The sequence below is a fragment of the Phyllopteryx taeniolatus genome, chromosome 5 (genome assembly GCF_024500385.1).
Source record: "Phyllopteryx taeniolatus isolate TA_2022b chromosome 5, UOR_Ptae_1.2, whole genome shotgun sequence".
Taxonomy (NCBI): Eukaryota; Metazoa; Chordata; class Actinopteri; order Syngnathiformes; family Syngnathidae; genus Phyllopteryx; species Phyllopteryx taeniolatus.
This window is the reverse complement of record NC_084506.1, coordinates 2,381,011-2,404,487: the sequence shown is the minus strand read 5'-3', so window position 1 is coordinate 2,404,487 and position 23,477 is coordinate 2,381,011. Positions and strand designations below refer to the sequence as shown.

Here is a 23,477-nt window from a genome sequence, read left to right as displayed (position 1 = left end):
TACGGGCAATTTAGAGTCCCCAATTAATGCATGTTTTTGGGATGTGGGAGGAAACCGGAGTGCCCGGAGAAAACCCACGCAGGCACAGGGAGAACATGCAAACTCCACACAGGCGGGACCGGGGATTGAAGCCCACTCCTCAGAACTGTGAGACTGACGCTCTAACCAGTCGCCCACCGTGCCCGCTAAAGCAGACACACCAACAATAATTTAATTTTCTTTTCACTGTCATCAATCAGTGCACGTTGACATGCAATTATTTTAAAGGTTAAGATGATTACTGAAATGTGAATTGCCAATCATTTTCATTATAAATGAAATGAATCATTTTTAAAAATACTTTCTACTGTATTCTATTAAGGATTTTTCAAGGTCAGAAAATCACACTTCTGTCAGCAGGTTGAAATAACTTTACAAAGCAGATGGAGCACTGATTGGATGATTGTTGTGGAATAAAATCACCATAAACGATCAAAGACGGTATCGCTAACTAAGCCCGATACGAACAGCAGATGAGGAGAGTACACATTGTGCCTTTTAATGATGCTGAGACTGCACCACAGTGGTGAAAGACAGCCGTGAAACTCATTTGATTCAACTAAAGCAGCACGCTTGCTTGGCAACTGCCATTACTGTACATCATCTTCATCACCAGCAGGAGCATAATACATCACTCACTTTAGAAATAACATGTTTGACCAAAGAAATTCATCCATCCATCCAGCCATCCATTTTCTGAGCCGCTTCTCCTCACTAGGGTCGCGGGCGTGCTGGAGCCTATCCTCTTTGCTGGTTCTATATTCATCCATCCATTTTCTGTACCGCTTTATCCTCATAATCTCGCGGCCGTGCTGGAGCCCATCCCAGCCGACTCCGGGCGAGAGGCTGCCACTTCTCCATCCGAAATGTTTCTTTTAAGTTTGTTAATGGTTTACTTTGATTGCCGTACAATGGCCCAAGTGGGACCTGGGCAGGCTTTTATTAAGCAATTATTTGGTGGACTAAAAGTGCTTGTCAGGCATCCAATCAGATTGCTGTGATCTCAACTTTATCCTGCTTGCGGCCTGTGGAGGTCATATTTGCCTGGTACAGCGGTTCTCAATTTACGACGGAGTTCAGTTCCTATGGTGGCGATGTAGCCAGAATATATACATCGGAACACTCCGTAGTGCAGTAAGTAGTATTTCACTAACCTACACTAACACAGTAGTAAAGTCATAATTATCTATCGATTTTCAAAACTGATTATTCTACAGTAATAATTTGAATGAAAAACACCTCGAGGCCATAAATTTAACCCAATCAAATGAATGAAATAAAGTACAGCGGCAACTGCGCTGCTGACATAAAAGGTCGAACTATGATCATGCATGACATCATAAGATGTCATTTTATTATCAATTATTATTCAATTATTTTGGCTCGGTGACAGAATCAGAATCATATTTATCTCCAGTAGTTTGAGCCGGTCCAGAACGACAACAGACAGCCATTGTGACAAAACATACTTTTAGGACATAAGAACACACAACGGAGAGTCACTTAGCAATGAAAGGTTACCGGTCATGTGGTAATGCAATTACAATTGTACAAATGATGCAGAATCCTCAAGCAGTTTAGAGCAGTTTGAAATGAATAATAGTGCGATAAGTGGTATAGTGACAATTGTGCAAATGGTGCAGCTAGTTTTCAAGCACATGGGTGGCCAATATTGGTCAACACCAGATATGCAAAGTGAGTGCACGAATAATACAGTAGTGTCCCAAGTTAACTGTTTAAGAGGTTGATGGCAAGAGGGAAGAAGCTGTTGGATGATTTTGGTTTGCGTTGTTCAATAACGCACGGTGGACGCCTGATTAGAGCGTCTGCCTCACAGTTCTGAGGACCGGAGTTCAATCCCTGGCCCCGCCTGTGTGGAGTTTGCATGTTCTCCCCGTGCCTGCGTGGGTTTTTCCGGGCATTCCGTTTTTTCCCACATCCCAAAAACATGCGTGATAGGTTGATTGAAGACTCTAAATTGCCCGTAGGTGTGAATGTGAGTGTGAATGGTTGTTTGTTTATGTGTGCCCTGCGATTGCCTGTCAATCAGTTCAGGGTGTACCCCGCCTCCTACCCGAAGATAGCTGGGATAGGCTCCAGCACCCCCGCGACCCTAGTGAGGATAAGCGGCTCAGAAAATGGATTGATGGATGGATGTTCAATAGCGCCTACCTGAGGAAAGGAGCTGGAAGAGGTGGTGACAAGGATGTGGATGGTCCAGGAGGATTTTGCATGCTCTTGTCTTAGTTCTGGCAGCGTCCAAGTCCACAAGAGAGGGTAGGGGGATACCGACGATTTTTTTGGTAGTCCATTGCAATCGGATTTTCTCCTTCTTTGTAGCAGCACCAAACCAGACTGTGATGGATGAACAAAAAAACGATTCGATGACTGCTGTGTAGAATTGCCTCAACAGCTCCTGCGGCAGGCCGTGCTTAGAGTACATCCTCTGCTGGGTCTTTTTGAGGATGGAGTTGATATTGGTCTCCCACTTCAGGTCCTGAGAGACTGTAATTCCCAGGAACTTGAAGGTCTTGATAGTTGACACAGGGCAGTTGGACAGCGTGAGGGATAGGTCTGGGGAAGGAGGCTTCCTGAAGTCCATGACTATTTCCACAGTTTTGAGCGTGTTCAGCTGCAGGTTATCTATGAGTTTTCATGAGCAATTTCTGTGGGAACTGCTATTTCTTGTCTCCAAATGTTCTACAGATAACTGGAATATCCAAAATTTAGCACAGGGGATCTTTGCAGACCTGTCGCCAGACCACAGTCTTAAGGGGGCTCATAAAATTCATGGCAGAGGTGTGGACTCGAGTCAGACTCGACAAAGACTAGACTAGACAAAATTTTTACAAGACTCACAACTTGACATGGACTTGAATGGCAATGATTCATTATTTCACTCAGACTCAAGCCCATTGACTTGAAAATATTTGCCACTTATACCAAAGAATTGAGAAACAAACACTGCAGTTCTCTCTCAATTGTTAACATACCAGTGTTCAGGTTATTACATGAATTTCAGAATGATGTAACCATAAAGTTGATGTTTTCAACAGTTTTCACTCAGGCGGAAGTGTCTCACCATACCAAAGCTTAATTCGAGCTTATTTCTTTTCACAGTTAATGCCCTGTTTGGCACGTTCAAGTAGAGGACACTAGCCTAAGACTCTACCTAAAGTGATGGTTTTATGAAAAAGAAAAAAAAAACCAGTTCAACATAAATCAACAATAAATGTGGCAGTTACATAAGGTACATATTCCATGAATTACTGGTAACATACACAGAAACGACAACGACAATTAATGTAACAATAAGGATGTTAATTATTGCAACAACAAAAAAATCCACATTGCATTGTGGGAATCGCGCGGCTTGACGTCTCGTATGCTTGTTTACGTTAGCATTAGCAGCTAGCTTTGTGAGCAATGATGCAAATAGTTACACGGTGGGCCGGCTGTGCACTTTCTGGGCTTCCTGTAAATTACATTCTGTTGTAGTCAGGGTAGTGTTGTCAAGAATAGACTTTACACCGATTTGATCGGGCTGATCGGTATCGGCTGATATTTAGCATTTTATGCTGATCGCCTTTAATGTCATAATTTGCCGATTCAATCAATGACGTCATTGATTGGCTCCACAAAAGACATTAACTCCGCGTCGCCGCGTGCACAGTATATTTGAATCCAAAAGCTAGTTTATTTTTAGCCTTTTGATGTAGTGTTGGAAATATCTATAGTTATTTCAAAAAAAAAAAAAAATGTTGGCGGTGTGGAACAGACAACACGTCTGAGACAGACAACACGTAATGCCTGGATCAGACGAGACAAATTTGCTCTTTCACGATTGCACTGTCAGACTACTGCAATAAAATCTTGTATTCCTATACCACCGCATCCCGTTTTTTATGATCATTGGGCTTTATCTTGTCAACGCAAATGCGACCGGATACACTCGTTACCGTGGCGACGACAACAATAGTGGAGCGAGCCGACATAATTATACGGACAAAATGTGGGAAAACGTGTGTTGGTGGTCACCAGTGCTCAGGACAGGAGAGGACGTTCGTTTAAGGCTTGCTTGAGGTATGTTCACATACTTTTAATACGATAAAAACTGAACTGAAAACCATGTTGCATCATTCCCACAAAGACTCATGGCTGTATTAGCTCAAAAGGGTGCTTCTACAAAATACTGAGAAAAGGGTCTGACTACTTATGGCTGTGTGTTATTTCCGTTTTTCTTTTTTAATAAATCTGCAAAAATTTCAACAATTTAATTTTTTTCCGTTAATATGGGGTGATGTGTGTACATTAATGTGGAAAAAATGAACTTAAATGATTTTAGCAAATGGCTGCAATATAACAGAGTGAAACATTTAAGGGGGTCTGGTGCTGTCCATTTCTTCTGATCATCCTTAAAATGGTTCTACACCTTTATTGGAGTCCAGCTGTGTTTGATTATACTGATTGGACTTGATTAGGAAAGCCACACACCGGTCTGTATAAGACCTTACAGCTCACAGTGCATGTTAGAGCAAATGAGAATCATGAGGTCAAAGGAACTGCCTGAAGAGCTCAGAGACAGAATTGTGGCAAGGCACAGATCTGGCCAAGGTTACAAAAAAGATTCTGCTGCACTTAAGGTTCCTAAGAGCACAGTGGCCTCCATAATCCTGAAAGGGAAGACGTTTGGGACGACTAGAACCCTTCCTAGAGCTGGCCGTCTGGCCTAAGTGAGCAATCGGGGGAGAAGAGCCTTGGTGAGAGAGGCAAAGAAGAACGCAAAGATCACTGTGGCTGAGCTCCAGAGATGCAGTCGGGAGATGGGAGAAAGTTCTAGAAAGTCAACCATCACTGCAGCCCTCCACCAGTTGGAGCTTTATGGCAGAGTGGCGTGACGGAAGCCTCTCCTCATTGCAAGACGCATGAAAGCCCGCATGGAGCTTGCTAAAAAAACACCTGAAGGACTCAAACATGGTGAGAAATAAGATTCTCTGGTCTGATGAGACCAAGATAGAAATTGTTGGCCTTAATTCTAAGTGGCATGTGTGGAGAAAACCAGGCACTGCTCATCACCTGCCCAATACAGTCCCAACAGTGAAGCATGGTGGTGGCAGCATCATGCTGTGGGGGTGTTTTTCAGCTGCAGGGACAGGATGACTGGTTGCAATCCAAGAAAAGATGAATGTGGCCAAATTCAGGGATATCCTGGACAAAAACCTTGTGCAGAGTGCTCAGAACCTGAAACTGGGCCGAAGGTTCACCTTCAAAAAAGACAATGACTCTAAGCACACAGCTAAAATACCGAAGGAGTGGCTTCAGAACAACTCCGTGACTGTTTTTGAATGGCCCAGCCATAGCCTGACTTAAAGCCAATTGAGCATCTCTGGAAAGACTTGAAAATGGCTGCCCACCAAAGTTCACCATCCAACCTGACAGAACTGGAGAGAATCTGCGAGGAGGAATGGCAGATGATCCCCAAATTCAGGTGTGGAAAACTTGTTGCATCATTCCCAAAAAGACTTATGGCTGTATTAGCTCAAAGGGGTGCTTCTACTAAATACTGAGCAAAGGGTCTAAATACTTATGGCTGTGTGATATTTCCGTTTTTCTTTTTTAATAAATCTGCAAAAATTTCAACAATTCCGTTTTTTTTCTGTTAATATGGGGTGCTGTGTGTACATTAATGTGGCAAAAAAGTGAACTTAAATGATTTTAGCAAATGGTTGCAATATAACAAAGAGTGAAAAATTGAAGGGGGTCTGAAAACTTTCCGTACCCTCTGTATTTGTGACTTGCAAAGCAATGACTTGGTCCCACTTCTTATTCATGAGGGTGGCACAATTATTATTAGCCTATACGCTACTTCAGTGGTTGTCAAACCTTTTTTACACCAAGTACCACCCAAAAGATATTTAGCGTTCCAAGTACCACCATAATGACCAACATTAAAAATACAGTAATGTAGTAGGACTATGTGTTCATCCCCCCCACCAAAAAATGAAGCAGAGGTTTTATTCCTAAAACTCTATTTAATATGAATGTAAGGAATGCAAGACACTGTTAAATTATACAGTTTGAATAGCAACATTACTCTAAAACAGTGGTTCTCAAACTTTTTCCAAGAATATAAAACAACTGTACTCAATATTGATGAATAATTTATGTTTTAAACATTTAAACATGGTGTATATGCGTAGCTTCAAGTAAAAATTCTCAAGGTATCCAAAACTTCAATGCTTGCTTCCTAAAAAAGAAACACGCAATACTTTCTCATACAGACACATTAAAAAAAGTCATTTGAATTCACTAAATTCCAACATGTACATTGGTTGCAAATGATTACAAATGTGTTTAACTTATGTAAATTATTTTTGAGGAAAATAGGTGAAAATTAACTATGTGCAACCAAAAATTAAGAACTTTTTTCAGTGCAGGTTGTGTAGATTGACTGTTTGCAGTGTATTTTGTTATGAGGTGGTTTCATACATTCATTGCATTTGGCCACATATCACATACTGCGGCTTGGAATCTTACTCTCTATCACTCCAAATAAACCCAAATTTTGTGGTTGGAGTCATATTTTATTTCTCACTGCACCATCCGTTTGGTGCTACTTAGCTGGGGTTTCATCAGTGCTGCCAGAATTGTTCACGTAGCGCTGCAGTTGCTTGGATGAAGAAACCAGGACAAGAAGTGAGCTCTCAACAAACTCTTTATTTCAAAACAAATGATTAGTGTTGGTCGTAATCACGCCAAAACATGCATGGTAGGTTGATTGAAGACTCTAAATGCACGCAAATGGTTGTTTGTTTATATGTGCCCTGCGATTGGCTGGCGACCAGTTCAGGGTGTACCCCGCCTCTCGCCCGGAGTCGGCTGGGATGGGCTCCAGCACGGCCGCGAGATTATGAGGATAAAGCGGTACAGAAAATGGATGGATGAATATAGAACCAGCAAAGAGAAAAACAGTAAGTCCGCTGGCAACTGACATTGCCTTCTCATGCCACGTTATGGCGTATTCTTAAACTGAGTGTCGTTGCTAACCTCAAAATGTTATATATAATAATGCAATCTTTTGAATATTTGCTGGACATTGGTGATTTAACTTTTCCCACGGGAGGTTGTTTAGGCATCCAAACACATGAACAGATGGGTTTCCGACATTTTATTCTACTGTAACATCTGAGCAAATCAGAGGGCAGGGAATGAAAGGATGCGAGAGACCAAAATGAAAATGGAATCAATCTTGACCTTTTAAGGGTGACTGGAGGAGAAAAGGATTTAGAGCTGCATGGCCTCATCTCCTTCAGTTCGCCATGTATTGCCGCAGCTGCTCACCACCATCCACAACACACTAACAGTCTGTGGGGTCTTGGATTCACAGATGCGTGTGTGTTGTGTTGTGTGTGTGTGTGCGTTTGTGTACTGGATTTTTGTTTTCTTGCTTAAACATGCTAGTCTCAGAGGCTCAACAGTGAGGTGAACACAAGGCTTAGTTCTATTTATTGACCTAGGATCATTTGCATATATTTGGGTATCTTTGTTCCATTCAAATAATATTTTAGAGATGACTTGAGCCCAAATTGGTTTCTTGATGCTTTTCATATTAATATTTTTTTTAAATATTCTCTTGTTTCTGAGTCATAGAGAAATGTGTTCAAGGATATGCCTGTGTACCCATAGTGCTACTAGAACTAGTAATTGTACTACCAATACTAATACAAATATAATTTTAACGATTATTATTGTCTTTCAACTTTGATAAACACTAAATTAATTTTTATATTTTTGGGGGGGATGGGGACTGGAGCATATCCTAGTTGACTTTGGGCGAGAGGTGGGGTACAGTCTGCACTGGTTGTCAGCCCATCGCAGGGCACATATAGACAAAAAACAACAGACAAGAAGCTATTATTTTTGGCTGTAAAATCAGGTTGGCAAAGACACCTGATTTTAAGGTCCAAATAGGGGAGTATGTAATTAAATCCAAGGAAACAATAAATTACCTGGTTTTAATTTTGAAAAAGTGTTTAACTGGTGAAGAGATGGCTGTGAAAGCACTAATAAACGAAATAATTAAAATCCTAGCTAGGAAAGCTATGTTTTTAGACGAGGCAACCCTTCACATCCTGGCTGGGGCACTGGTTCGCAGCCATTTTGACTACGCTTCCATCTCCTGGTATTCCGGCCTTTCTAAGACTTTAAAGACCAAACTGCAGATAGCCCAAAACAAGTTCATTCATGTCTTTCTAAAAGTTCATCCAGATAAGCATCTGGACTCGGAGCACTTTAAAAAACTAACTGGATAACAGTAGAGAAATGCTCTCTCACTCTCTGAAAATGTTGCTCACTTTAAAAATAATTTTAAACAAGGTCGTAACATATCTGATAAAGGAAATTTCACTTGTAAGTAAGACTCACCAGTATTCAAATCGAGGCAGTTCTACTGAATTTGTCCATTGCAAATTTTAAAGCCTTATGGGTAAAAACAGTTTTTTTGTACAGAACAGCAGTGCAATGGAACAAATTATCAAAATAATTAAAAACAAGTAGTTCCTTCATAATTTTTGAAAAGAGCCCTTGAAAAGTGTTTACAAAACATTTCTTAATTACACAATTTTAGTCGTATTTTATATTTTAATTTATTTTAATGATCTAATGTTGGCTAATTTCATGTTTCAATATGTATAACTCAATTGCCCTGCTGCTGCCATTACCCCGTTGTCAGAAAAGAACATGATTACTAATATGTACTATTGTACATAGCTTTTACTTCCATCCATCCATTTTCTGATCCGCTTCTCCTCACTAGGGTCGCGGGCGTGCTAGAGCCTATCCCAGCTGTCATCGGGCAGGAGGCGGGGTACACCCTGAACTGGTTGCCAGCAAATCGCAGGGCACATACAAACAAACAACCATTCGCACTCACAGTCACACCTATGGGCAATTTAGAGTCTCCAATTAATGCATGTTTTTGGGATGTGGGAGGAAACCGGAGTGCCGGAGAAAAATCCACGCAGGCACGGGGAGAACATGCAAACTCCACACAGGCGGGGCCGGGGATTGAACCCGGGTCCTCAGAACTGTGAGGCTGACGCTCTAACCAGTCGTTCACCGTGCCGCCAGCTTTTACTTCAATATTTAAATTTTTATAGTTTGTTACATTGTTGATTTGATGTTCCACTCTTATGTCTTCTTTTAATGTTGTGTTTTTATGTTTGAGGACCACAATGGAAATTAAGCCCTCGGGTTTTATTGTGTTTTTTATCCTCTGTGATAATTGACTGTTTGTCGGAAAGTGCTTATGTGCTCCTTTCTGTGCTATCACCAAATAAAAGCAATCACAATTTAGTCTTTAATTAACTCAAATGCATGTTTTTAGAATGTGGGAGAGAGCTGGAGGTCAGGTTAAAACCCCACACAAGCACAGGAAGAACATGCAAACACCAAATAGGATAGCTGGAACCAAGATTCGAATACTGAAAATCAGAACTGTGAGGCACTTCTGCTAACCACTAGAGTACCGTTCCGTCCATCCATCCTTTTTCTGAGCCGCTTATCCTCACAAGGGTCACAGGAGTGCTGGAGCCAATCCCAGCCATCATCGGGCAGGAGTCGGGGTACACCCTGAACTGGTTGCCAGCCAATTGCAGGGCACATATAAAAAAACAACCATTCGCACTCACATTCACAAAAACGGGCAATTTAGAGTCTTCAATCAAACTACCATGCATGTTTTTGGGATCTGGGAGGAAACCAGAGTGCCCGGAGAAAACCCACGCAGGCACGGAGAGAACATGCAAACTCCACACAGGCGGGGTCGGGGATTGAACCCCGGACCTCAGAACTGTGAGGCAGACGCTCTAACCAGTTGTCTACCACGCCGCCTGTTCCGTCCATAGAGATACATTTTGTTTTGAATCAGTTTTTCTGTGAGTAAAACTATGTAAAAGATGTTCAGAAATTCTTATTTCAGGCTTCACATCTGCAAGGTCAGATAGGCCCACGTTCAATTCAATTTAACTTGTAATTAGTTTTCCAGGGAGCCATTAAATTTACTACAATCGTTTTATTTACTTGTGAGAATGAACCGTGAAGTATAAATCATGAGACAAAAAAAAGCAGGCACTACATGTAACCTACAGTGGGTAGGGAAAGTATTCAGATCCCCTCTTTGTTATATTGTAGCCATTTGCTAAAATCATTTAAGTTAATTTTTTCCTCAATGTACACACAGCACCCCATATTGACAGACAAAACGGAATTGTTGAAATTTTTGCAGCTTTATTAAAAAAGAAAAACTGAAATATCACACAGCCATAAGTATTCAGACCCTTTTCTATGACACTTTGCTATTTAACTCGGGTGCTGTCCGTTTCTTCTAATCATCCTTGAGATGGTTCTACACCTTCATTGGAGTCCAGCTGTGTTTGATTATACTGATTGGACTTGATTAGGAAAGCCACACCCCTGTCTCTATAAAACATTACAGCTCACAGTGCATGTCAGAGCAAATGACAATCATGAGGTCAAAGGAACTGCCTGAAGAGCTCAGAGATAGAATTGTGGCAAGGCACAGATCTGTCCAAGGTTACAAAACAAAATTCTGCTGCACTTAAGGTTCCTAAGAGCACATTGGCCTCCATAATCCTTAAATGGAAGACATTTGGGATTACCAGAACCCTTCCTAGAGCTGGCCGCCCAGGCAAACTGGGAGAGAAGAGACTTAGTGAGAGAGGTAAAGAAGAACCCAAAGATCACTGTGGCTGAGTTCCAGAGATGCAGTCGGGAGATGGGAGAAAGTTCTACATAGTCAACCGTCACTGCAGCCCTCCACCAGTCGGGGCTTTATGGCAGAGTGGCCCGTATGGACTTTGCTAAAAAAAAGAAAAAAAAAACACCTCAAGGACTCCAAGATGGTGAGAAATACAACCCCAATTAAAATGAAATTGGGACATTGTGTTAAACATAAATAAAAACAGAATACAATGATTTGCAAATCATGTTCAACCTATATTTAATTGATTACACTACAAAGACACGATATTTAATGTTCAAACTGATCAACTTTATTGTTTTTAGCAAATAATCATTTACTTAGAATTTTATGGCTGCAACACGTTCCAAAAAAGCTGGGACAGGGTCATGTTTACCACTGTGTTACAACACCTTTTCTTTTAACAACATTCAATAAACGTTTGGGAACTGAGGACACTAATTGTTGAAGCTTTGTAGGTGGAATTCTTTCCCATTTTTGCTTGATGTACAGCCTCAGCTGTTCAACAGTCCGGGATCTCCGTTGTCGTATTTTACGCTGCATAATGCGCCACACATTTTCAATGGGAGACAGGTCTGGACTGCCGGCAGGCCAGTCTAGTACCCGCACTCTTTTACTACGAAGCCACACTGTTGTAGCACGTACAGAATGTGGTTTGGCATTGTCTTGCTGAAATAAGTAGAGGCGTCCATGAAAAAGACGTTGCTTGGATGGCAGCATATATTTCTCCAAAACCTGTATGTACCTTTCAGCATTAATGGTGCCTTCACAGATGTGTAAGTTACCCATGCCATTGGCACTAACACAGCCCCATACCATCACAGATGCTGACTTTTGAACTTTGCGTCCATAATAGTCCGGATGGTTCTTTTCCTCTTTGGCCCGGAGGACACGACGTCCACAATTTCCAAAAACAATTTGAAATGTTGGACCACAGAACACTTTTCCACTTTGCATCAGTCCATCTTAGATGAGCTTGAGCCCAGAGAAGCAGGCGGCGTTTCTGGGGGTTGTTGATAAATGGCTTTTGCGTTGCATATTAGAGTTTCAAGTTGCACTTATGGATGTAGCGCCGAACTGTATTTACTGACATTGGTTTTCTGAAGTGCTCCTGAGCCCATGTTGTGATATCCTTTACACATTGATGTCGGTTTTTGATGCAGTGCCGCCTGAGGGATCGAAGGTCAATCAATGTTGGTTTTCGGCCTTGCCGCTTACATGCAGTGATTTCTCCAGATTGCAATTGTACGTTGAGGAACATTGCCCTTAAACTTTTCGACTATTTTCTCACGCACTTGTTCACAAAGAGGTGAACTTTCACCCATCTATGCTTGTGAATGACTGAGCAATTCAGGGAAGCTCCTTTTATACCCAATCATGGCACCTACCTGTTCCCAATTAGCCTGTTCACCTGTGGGATGTTCCAAACAGGTGTTTGATGAGCATTCCTCAACTTTCTCAGTATTTTTTGCCACCTGTCCCAGCGTTTTTGGAGCGTGTTGCAGCCATAAAATCCTAAGTTAATGATTATTTGCTAGAAACAATAAAGTATATCGGTTTGAACATTAACTATCGTGTCGTTGTAGTGTATTCAATTAAATATAAGTTGAACATGATTTGCAAATCATTGTATTCTGTTTTTATTTGTTTAACATAACGTCCCAACTTCATTGGAATTGGGGTTGTAAGATTCTCTGGTCTGATGAGACCAAGATAGAACTTTATGGCCTTAATTCTAAGCGGTATGTGTGGAGAAAACCAGGCACTGCTCATCACCTGTCCAATACAGTCCCAACAGTGAAGCATGGTGGCGGCAGCATCATGCTGTGTTTTTTGATGACTGGTTGCAATTGAAGGAAAGATGAATGTGGCCAAGTACAGGGATATCCTGGACGAAAACCTTCTCCAGAGTGCTCAGGACCTCAGACTGGGACGAAGGTTGACCTTCCAACAAGACAATGATCCTAAGCACATCGCTAAAATAACGAAGGAGTGGCTTCAGAACAACACCGTGACTGTTCTTGACTGGCCTAGCCAGAGCCTGACTTAAACCCAATTGAGCATCTCTGGAGAGACCTGAAAATTCAGTTTTTTTCTGTCAATATGGGGTGCTGTGTATACATTAATGAGGAAAAAATGAACTTAAATAATTTTAGCAAATGGCTGAAATATAATAGACAGTGACAATTTTATGGGGGTCTGAATACTTTCCGTACCCACTGTATGCATCCAACTATATAGAAGCTCATTAGGAACATGTGTTGTCATGATTTAACAGGTGCAGCACTGGTGATCAATCTTATATTGTTTTGAATTTTATATTCATATCAAGAAAGCCAAGTTTATTGCAGATATCTATGTTTGTCTTTTTGCTGGTGTGTGTTTGCCACATAGCCATGTATAGAAGCGGCTCATCTGAGTTTGACCTCATCCTTGGATTTTGGTTATTATCCTGCAAATTCAGTGCATGTAAATAGCAGATAAGTCCAAGCGCTTCGAAACTGGGGCAATATGGGTGATACAAAAACGTTCAGCCTGCGGACAAACAAAATTATTAATATATTATGTTCAAATGCCAGCCAAATCATTTAAAAACTAGCTTCCATTCTTCTGTGTGCATTTCATGCCTCGTAATTTGTGAGTTGAATTAAAATCATTCAGTCAGTGGCAATTAAATGAATCAATTTCCACATGACAGCTTATATTTCTAATTATGTCTGTCTGGTGAACCAATGTTGCATTGCTGTGTAAACACAAAGGTACTTCTTCCGCCTGGGTCAGTCAAAGTCAACCTGCATGGATCTAACCTCTCAACACTAAAAATTAAAAACAAATATAATAAAAATGCTTAATCTGGTAAGAACTATAACTGTAACCTGACAGTCAGGATTTGATTAAATTGTGATCCTGTAGAGGGGATTATTAAAATCTGGTTGGGCCAGATTTAGTATGAAGTCTGGTGATGATGCTGAGCCCTCTTGAGTGTGTGGTGTTGGTTACATAAAGGTTAGCAACTAATTAGTGTAGTTTTCATTCACTTTAGGAAAGGTTACGTCGCTATGGCTACCTGCTTATAAAACTAGCTCACACAGGTATCGTGCCATCAGCGGGGACACAATAAGGGCAAAGCCCGTCAAGAGCTCAAGTCCAATCACGTGTATGCAGCTCACTCATTCGATTGTGTGGCGTCACATTGCGCATCCTGCGGCAGCAGTGTGTTTTAGTGGGAAATTGATATGCTGGAGCTACACAGATAGTTATACAGACCCATCCAATATAATGTAAAATCATGCGGCTGTTTTAACAGTCCCTTATAATCTTGTTCTCATATCAGTCTGAGCATGTGCGTGTGACACAAGTGTTATGTTTTAGCAGCCCACTTCAGTTAATCACAATTACCCAGCTGTGTTTATGCAGAGTGTGCGTGTGTTGCTGCAAGTGTTTGTGTGTCACACTACAAAAGAGGCCTGTCCTCATTTGAGACATTCCACACCGGGAATGGTTATTTTCAATAATTTCAGAGTTGTCTTTTCAAGTAGTATTCAAGTCCATGACAGGTTTCTGAATCCATAGTGATTTTAAATAGAATACAAATATTCAGATGTACTAGTTATCAGATTATTTGACAAAATTGGGACAGTGTATGTGGCGGCACGGTGGACGACTGGTTAGAGCATCTGCCTCACAGTTCTGAGGACCGGGGTTCAATCCACGGCCCCGCCTGTGTGGAGTTTGCATGTTCTCCCCGTGCCTGCGTGGGTTTTCTCCGGGCACTCCGGTTTCCTCCCACATCCCAAAAACATGCATGAATTGGAGACTCTAAATTGCCCGTAGGCATGACTGTGAGGGCGAATGGTTGTTTGTTCCTATGTGCCCTGCAATTGGCTGGCAACCAGTTCAGGGTGTACCCCGCCTCCTGCCCGATGACAGCTGGGATAGGCTCCAGCACGCCCGCGACCCTAGTGAGGAGAAGCGGCTAAGAAAATGGATGGATGGATGGATGTTATCTGACTTTCATGTCAGGTAACAAGAAAACTGCATTGAATTTGCCTGAAGTGACAGCCTTGTGCTCCCAAAACAAGGCACTACTTAGCACTCCAGTTCACCTTAACCACAGATGAAAATAGAATCATATAAATAAAACAGATAACATTCGGCTGATGCACACTGCAAGCAGAACACCCCTAAAAGCACCAACTCTTATTTTGGGGGGAGTAAATCATCGTTTTGCACTTTGATTTGACATTCCAGAGTTAGCACTTTGCCAAACTTAAAATGCAGAGCTTCTCTCAAAATCTGATACATTGGTGTGAAATATACATTTTAATGTGGTGTCAGTATGCTTGCATATGCTTTTCACGAGGAAGACCCCTTTTTTCAAAATGCCTTAAATCCATCGATCCATCCATTCATCCAGTTTGTATACCACTTTTCATGTTGTGGGTCATGGATCTTAGCCTAGCTGACCTCGGACGAAACCAGACAACACAAGGTACTGTCAATCTGAGGGCACATAAAGAGCCAGACATCCTTCCATATTCGTATTCAAAACATCACTGAGGTGGAACTGCCCCCATGCTGCCTGCATGGAAGTCCGACGAGTGGACCGCTGCACCCTCAGTGACCGTAATACATTCATTTGGAGTATACTGATTAAATTACATTCACCCAGATATGAACATTTTACAAATATTAGTTTGTGTTGTTTTCATTGTATTGCTGTTAAAACAATTGATCGGTTAAGTCTGGTGATTTATTGATCTAATCCTTTGTTGTTCTTTTTAGGGCTACTGGGGGAATCGCTGAACATTATGCATGCTTTTGTTTGCAAACTGGCTTCTTCACTCTGGCTACCAAAGCAATATTGTTCATTCAAGTGGAGATTTACATCATCGCACAACTCTGTTAAATGCTCATACAGTCATGATCAGTTAGTGGATACTTAGATTTGTCTCATAACACCGATGATGGAGGTGAGTGTTAACAAAAACAGGACTAGCTTGGCATAATGATAAAACAAATGCTCCACAGATTTGAGAGGAATTATCTCATATTGATCACATTTTTGATATATGACACATCATAAATTCAACTCACACTCTGCTGTATATTTGTGTTGCACCAGATAACACACAAGCTGACATGCAAGGAAAGATGTCAAGGTGTAAGAAGCACACAAAAAGTGCTCAGTGGGTGGGGTCTGTGCCTTGCTCAAGGGCATCTGGAGATTAGTTGGGAGGCAGACTAGCATCTCTCAGACAACTAGTTGCCATTTTACATTTGTCAACAGCAGGACTGGAAAAGTGACCCGCCGATTCCAAAGCGCATGTCCTACAAATGAGCTACAGCCATTTGATTCCGATAAAATGACATCTTTTTTTTAAACACCATTTAACCACACTTTAATGTTCCTTAAATACCAATCACTGGCCAGCACTCCTTTGTCACAAATTTAGCTCTCCTATCTGTTTGGCCTGCAGTAATGTTTTTGCAAAGAAACAGCAGTATTTTCTTCTCTCAAATCCCAGATAGCTGGCAAGCTATCATCAACATGAAAAACGTACCCATTAAATTAGAAAACTTGAAAACAACAGATATTAGGTGGGGAACAGACAGGGAGATCTTGGCCCAACTGTGTTGTGCCCTGGCGGCAGACTGAATGCTGCCAAATAGAGATCACAAGTCTTCCTAAATCATTCATCGTTTCACTCTCTGGAGAAGTTCCAATTTTGAGGATTTGCCGGTGAAACAGAAAAAGGTCACTGCTAACACATTATTTTGTTCCTGCAGTTTACTTGTCTTGTCTTTATTGGGCTGTCACACATTTATCTCACTGCTACACAGCCTAACAGATTTCTTGCAAGAATTACACAAAAATGCAAAATGCACGCGACCTGCAATCTGCATAAACCGCATCCGTATTCCCCTATAGAAAGACGTCAGTTTGACGCATCTCAGCCAATGCGGGAGGTTTAAGTCACAAGAGATGGCTGATTCAAAACTTTTTCTTAATCTTTATCCTGTATTCAAAAAGTTGGTATCATCGGAAAGCTTGCTAAACACAGAAACCGACAACGTATAGCCTAATAATCATGTTAATAATTTTTAATGAATTCAAAAGTTAAATTAAAGAATGTGGCACAAAACATAACGACCTATATTTAAGAGCCGAGAATTAAAATACAACGAGCCATTTGTTGTTGATGAAAGTCATGACACTAGCATTGGAAGTGACAGAAAATACTCATTTATGAGCCATATCACAACCAGAGTACCGTATTTTCACGAGCATAGGGCGCACCGTATTAAAAGGCGCAGTCTCAGTTCCGGGGTCTATTTCTGTATTTAAAACATACATAAATGCACCGTATTATTAGGCGCAGGCATGGTAAAACATACGCTAGCATGCATGCATGCATGCTAAAACAATGTTTTTAAAAAGGCAGCGGGAGCAAAACTGAGTTCGGTTGTACTTTATTGAAGTATTTAACAATGTACTCGCGTTATTTTTTTATTAATCCTCATCCACAAATCCATCAAAGTCCTCATCTTCTGTATCCGAAATGAACAGCTGGGCAAGTTCTCCAACAAACACGCCGGGTTCCCTCTCGTCATTGTCGGAGTCAGTCTCGTTGCCGTGGGGCTGTTCAGCAATGATGCCGGCGTTCGCGAAAGCTCGGACAACAGTCAAAGCAGATACCTTAGCCCAGGCATCCACAATCCATTCACATATGGTGGCGTAACTCGCCCGGCGCTGCCTCCCAGTCTTAGTAAAGCTGTGTTCGCCATCTGTCATCCATCGCTCCCACGCCGCTCGCAACTTCACTTTGAACGCCCTGTTTACACCGATGTCTAGTGGTTGGAGTTTCTTCGTCAAGCCTCCTGATGGCAAGCTCCGAGTTCATTTGCTGGACTTGGTTTTTCCCAGCGGCTGTGAGATGGGCGCGCTTGGAGTCACAGATCAACAGGGATGATGACGCGTGGAAAAAAACATCCGGTCTCTTTACATACACCTCACTCAGCCACTCTCTAATTTTCCTCCTCATCCATCCAGCACTTTTGATTGGCCTTAACGATGACTTCGGCTGGAAACGTTTCTTTAGGCAGCGTCTTCCTCTTAAAAATCACCATTGGTGGCAGTTTCTGTCCATTACCATGGCAACCAAGCACAACAGTAAAAGCCGACTTCTCGTGCCCCGTTGTGCGTATCACTACCGTGGTGGTCCCCTTTTCTACAGTTTGGTTTACCGGGATGTTGAAAGTGAGCGGCACCTCGTCCATGTTGGTGATGTGATTGGACGATGTGTTTCTCGGCAATCTTTTTACTGCAGTAGGAGCGGAAGATGGCCATCTTTTCCTTGTAACCCGCCGAAAGTTGCTGCGCCACGGTAGTCCTTGCCCGGATGGATAGATGGCGCTGTTTCATAAAACGAAAGCACCAAGACAGACTTCCTCGAAAATGTGCGATTTTCATTTCTTCCGCAAGCGTTATTGCCCTCAGTCAAATGGTGACTGTAGAGACGCTTCTCCCGGCTGTTCTCTGATCATTAATCCATTGCTCGAGTTGGTCTTCCAACTCGGGCCACCTCGCCTTGTTTCCGCAGAAATTCAGCTTCGTCTTCTTGACTTGGCGAAGCTCGTTTTCCTGCTTCCTCCACTTGCGAACCATGGATTCGTTTATCTTGAATTCTTCCACGGCTGCACGATTCCCATGTTCCTTCGTGTAACTGACAGCTTGCAGGTTAAATTGTGCTTCATAAGCGTGTCTCTTCATAGGTGCCATTTTCAGGGGTCCTTAGCCAAACCGATGTTGTTTTGCACAATGCACATACCGGTGCTATATACCTACTGGGTGTGTGCCTCCTTCACGTGCACCCTTCCCCCTTTACGTCCGCATGCTGTCCTCAGCCACATCCGCTTTTCTTCTGTATAAGCAGCGTGTCGGCAGGAAATGCTCCCACTCAGTCAAGCGGAGCGCTCATCGAAGTCACACAACAACATTTACAGATTTTAGAACTCGGTGCACACATAAGGCGCGCCGCATTATAAGGCACCCTGTCCATTTTGGAGAAAATTTAAGACTTTTAAGTGCACCTTATGATCGTGAAAATGCGATAGTTTTGTTCTTGTTTTACTGATACATTACTGAACTCCACTTGTGCACAGATGTGATTTTGTCTTTTCTCAGTTAATCATTGTCATTATTGTGCCTTTTAAAAAAATGCCTTTCTTCAGGCTTGGGATCTTATTGTTCAGGCTGAACACGGTGGAACCGTGTTTCAGGTCCTCCTGTATGACGTTTATAGCAAAGATGCAGAATTTACATTTATAAAATTCCACATTAAGACTGCATGTGAAACGGAAAACAGAAAAAAAACTGTCGTGGGAAGCAGAGAACATCCACACTTTTAAGTGCGCCTTATGGTCGTGCAAATACGGTACATCACAATTCAACCACACCAGCGTGGTGTGAATTGATCAATTTACATCACATTTGCACATGTAGATTCCCAGAAAAATATATAAATGAGATTATCATAGGGATTAGAAATAATATTGAAGCCTTAGTAAACTAGACAATGTGAGGTGTCTGATCACACTTCCTTGCTGAGTGACAACGTTGGACTGCACGCACCCAGCTGCAGCGGGAACACACACACATAAAATATAAATGCACACATAAATGCACATATACTGTACATTACAAACACTTGACCGGAACGAGCGTAAAAGTGATGAGAAGCGTCCTTTTCGGACAGTCAACCAAGTAGCAAATTTGTGCTTTGAGTTATTATTGCTAAAGTGATTATTATTGTTTATATGACTGTAGTTCCAATACATTGTGCATCTTGGGTAAAAGATGTTTGATGTCTTTTTCGAAAGCTGATTCTGCAGCATTTGTGTCTACGCATGGTTTGAGGAGGTTCTAAATTTGTTCATAGAGTACAAACAAAAACACATGAACATATTGATGAATCACAGATTTGTGCGTACACACGATGTAAGTACAAATCTGTGCGTACGCACAGTTAGTGAATGAGGGCACAGTTAGTGAATGAGGCCCATTGTGTATTCAGTGGTTGGGCTTGCTTGTGTGTTTCTTAGTTTGCTTAGTGTGCCTGTATATCTGGGCCCGCCTGCGTCTGTCCAAGGGTAAATGGATTGAAACACATGGTGTAATTAGAATGTTTGATTATTACATTTCACTTTATTTGAGGCTCTGGTGTTGACCGTGAGTATATAAAATTACTTGATGCACCTAGCTGAAAATATCGGAAGGTACTCAGTTTATGACATGCATAATCCTTAATCATGCAAAGTGCAGTATAAATCATATGCAGACTCCATTGTCATTGTACAATGATAAAATTTGGTTTAGTGTTAGTCTGTAATGCTAAAATTAAAGCTCGATAAAACGAGAGAGAGAAAAGAGAAGTGATCCAGAATCATGAACCTCATCAATATTTTAGTAATTCCATTACGTGATCGCATATATACTAGACTTTACACCGATTTTATCGGGCTGATCAATATCGGACGATATTTAGCATTTTATGCTTATCGGCATAAGCTAGTTTATTCTTAGCCTTGTCGTGTGTCTTTTGACGCAGTATTGGAAATATCTGACGGCCAATAAAGTTATTAAAAAAAAAACATATCGGTGGTATGGAACAGACAACACGTCTGAGACAGACAACACCTAATGCCCGGATCAAAGTCCAAGACAAATTTTTGCTCTTTGACGATTGCACTGCCAGACTACTGAAATAAAATCTTGTATTCTGATACCACCACATCCCGTTTTTTACGATCATTGGGCTTTATCTTGTCAACTCAAATGCGACCAGATACACCCGTTACTGTGGCGACAACAACAAGCGTGAATTGCGACGACTAAGGACAAGATGGGGAAAAACGTGTGTTGGTGGTCACCGGTGCTCAGGACAGGAGAGGACGTTTGTTTAAGGCTTGCTTAAGGTATGTTCACGTACTTTTAATATGATACAGCACACAAGGCAATAAAATGTTATGTAGCCTAGCAAGCTGCTGCTAGCACAAACGGTGGGACGTAAACATGCCGCTGTTCTATCGAATCATGCTGTAAAGTTTCGATGTGAGTGAAGTAATTTAATTAAAAATAAAGTAATTTAATTACAGTAAGTTAGCACCCATTATTTCTGTCATGTAATATTGGTTTGACCTGATTGATGAGAATACACGATCTGACTAGAGCAGTGATTTCCAACCTTTATTGAGCCAAGGAACATATTTTACAATTGAAAAATCTCACGGCACACCAACAAATAAAAATGTCACAAAACGTGGATACATTAATTACTGTATTTACTTCCTGCCATCTAATAGAAGACCATTCATTTGGTCTGTCTGTCACTATGCCTCACTGGCATAAATAGAGGAACAAAGATACATTCTTTATTGTAAATAAAATTTTGGGAGCAATTAAGTACACAAGTATATACAGAAAATGAACAGGTCATTTAAATAGACGCATTCCTCCATTGGATCAGTGATCGGTTATCGTTTTTTTAAAATTTGCTGATCGATGATCGGCCCCAAAAATCCTGATCGTTTAAAGCCTAATATATACAGTATGGAATGTAGAGCAGTTGACAAAAAAAGAATCGCATGATTATGAACCTGTCAATATCTGCTTGGATATTAAACAGTGCAGAACCCAGTGAGCCATTCTAGAGAGATGGCTTCAAGAAACAGATTAGAGCATTGGATAACAATGAATCAATTGACCTTTACAGTTCCCATTTCCTGCTCCAACATCAGTAAATAAAAATTCCATTTCATAAGCAAGAGGCAATGGAAATAGCGTTTGCTGAATACACAGAGAGAATTCTCAGTCGGGGTTACAGAAGATGAAATTAAAAATAAAACATTTAATTCCCACAGGGTATAGTGTAGCATTGTGTTCCACGTCACTTGGCGTAAGATATGCGTTTTCATCTGCCTATACTGAGTCATCTTGTCATCGCTGGATACAGTGTACAGTACTGTAAAACTTCTTACGATAAGGCCATAATAAGGTCATATATTGTAGCACCCTCCCACTTTGGGCGGGGCCTGGGTTCTGCTTTAACTAGGTAGCGCTCTTACCTGAATCGATGAACATTTAATGGTTAATTTTTAATTACTCTTGACGGTGCCGCCATTAACTGTGGAAGTATTTGGAGTAGCTTCCTTTTACACTTTTTTTTAAATATGCATATGCTTTTTAAACCCTTATTAATTATCTATGCTGTGATTCTATATCTATGACATGAATTAAATTTAAACACAAAAAATATTTACTAATATTTCAGAAACTAATATGTACAATGCCGCAGTATATAGGAAAAACATTGTAGACTGTAAAAAAAATATTCTTAATACACCCAATTCACAAAATTAACAAAGGTATAGCTTCCAAAACAGTAAACGGTCAACTGTGATTATGCCATCGAACACCAAGCACCAAATAAACAAAGAAATGTGGGCCCACAGTCACTCACTCAGAAGTTACTAATACCACAGTCCAACGCATGTTGCAGGCCTGATGTTTTTCGTGCACAAATTTTATGGATTGAGTACTCATAGGTCCCGGTGAGAGAGAGTGGTGGGTATGTAGGAAGTAAGAGAATGGAGGAAAGAGTACCAAATAAGAGAGGAAAATAAAAGATAAATAAAAGAGACAGCAGCATGAACGGAGAATTCGAAACGGCGCGAAGAATCAGCCTTCAGACCAAACCAGTAGCAGAGAAACGGGCTCTCCAGACTCCGGCAGAGTGGTTTCCGGACTGCTCACAATTTACCACGACTGCTCCTGAATTAGCAGGACAGTACTGAGATTCAAGTCCATGTACTATTTCATTTAGAACTAGCAGGAAATTGTCTCTCAACTCACGTTAATATTAGCAGCCACAGCTAGCCAACATCCAATATTAGCAGCCACAGCTAGCCAACATCACTGTTCTGGTTAAGCTAATCACTAATTGCGATTAGCTACAATGCAAATTGGAACAAAACGGACCGTCGTTGTTTGTTAAACATAGCCAGACAGATGTAATTACCTCTTGTGCATCCAGTGTATATAAATATCCAGCGAAAACGGGTTGTTTACTCTTATAGAATGTACAAAAAAGCTCAAAACGGTTCGGTGAGACTGCTTCCCTCCGGCATGTGCTCGAGCATTCTTGCGTTCCATCCCCTGCGACAAAGTAGAGTCAATTGAAATAAGTCCCGCCCCTTGATCGCAAAATAACTCACATTGGATGAATTCAACATTACCCAATGACAATACAGAAAAAAAAGGATGAATGACAGCGTGTCTAAAGTTCGGCTGTTAAGCCTCGCTAACAAGGTGAACGTTACTGTAGAAAACAGAGAACAATTCAACTGAGCTAATATGAACTCATTTTAGTTAGAGCTTTTACCTTGTAACTTGAATAACACATTACTTATAGTAATCCTGAATTGAGCTGTAGCCTAGACACAGGACATCATGCAAATGAAACTTATTTATTCATAATTATTAATATTTCTTATTATTCATTTATCAGCTCTTTATGAATAATATGGATCAGTATCTATTGTGCTACATAATTCAAAGAAACATAAGAGGAAAGGCTACTAAGTAGCCTTGTAAGTT

At 41.2% G+C, this 23,477-nt stretch overlaps 1 protein-coding gene across 4 annotated transcripts in view; it reads left to right on the top strand.

Moving 5' to 3' along the window:
- kiaa1549la (KIAA1549-like a) overlaps positions 1–23,477 on the top strand; it is a 140,603-nt gene that overhangs the window by 13,508 nt on the left and 103,618 nt on the right. The gene's annotated exons all lie outside the window — the stretch shown is intronic.